Below are 1033 nucleotides of genomic sequence, written 5' to 3'. Positions count from 1 at the left end.
TATGTATATTGTATATACTACATATTATATATAGTATAGACATTGTATTATATATATATAAACAATTACATAAAGACAAACAATTGAAAATACAAGCAATAAAAAAACAGAGACAAAAGGAAGACGAATAAGAAACCCTAATGTTTAAATAATTAAACAAAACAAAGAAAATGAATATTTATATCGTAAAGGGCTAAGCAAAGAAACTGCAGCAGACATTGCATGCAAATACTTTAAATATAGACAACAAAATGACTTACACCCTAATAAACAAATTAAATAAATACTAGCAGTTGGATAGACATAAATATTCAAATAAATATAAATATGAAAAGTAAAAACGGAGAGAAAGTAAGAGAAAATAACTAAATAAAACGACGAAGGCAAGCAGTACAAATCAATACAAACAATAAATATCTTATAAACAATTAACTTAATATATAATAAAAACAATTAAATAAATGAAAACAATTAAATAAATTAAACAAGTTAAATAGACAAATGAGAGAGTTGCTGCTGTCTCCATATTTCTGCTGCAGTTTCTTCGCTCAGACGCAAATAAGCCTGAAGATATAAATATTCATTTTCTTTGTTTTGTTTAAATGTTTAAACAATTAAAGTTTATTCTTTCTTTTCCTTTAATCCCCGTTTAATAATATTATATTATTTTTATGTCGTATTATATTTTAATATAAGAGTTCATATCATTGTATTTGTCTTATTATTATTTATTATTATTATTATTATTTGTCTTTCTTTAAGTTTTTTATCTGCATTTTTACTTTTACCTCTTCGTTTCTTTTCTTGTCTTGTGTGTTTGATGAATTCATTTATTTTTACTCTTTATCTATTTGTTTATGTTTTTATTTATATCTGTTTATATTTGTTTATTTATTTATATTTTTATTTATTGTTTTGTTTGCTTCTCTGACCTCGCTCCAGTTGTTGAGAGTCGCAGAAAATTCCTGTTCGTCTGCTGGATTAAATTGCTGCAAAGTAAATAAATAAATAAATAAATAAATAAATAAATAAA

The sequence above is a fragment of the Eimeria acervulina genome, genomic scaffold (genome assembly GCF_000499425.1).
Source record: "Eimeria acervulina Houghton genomic scaffold, Eah_scaff1586, whole genome shotgun sequence".
NCBI classification, from domain to species: domain Eukaryota; phylum Apicomplexa; class Conoidasida; order Eucoccidiorida; family Eimeriidae; genus Eimeria; species Eimeria acervulina.
This window is presented reverse-complemented; position numbering follows the sequence as displayed.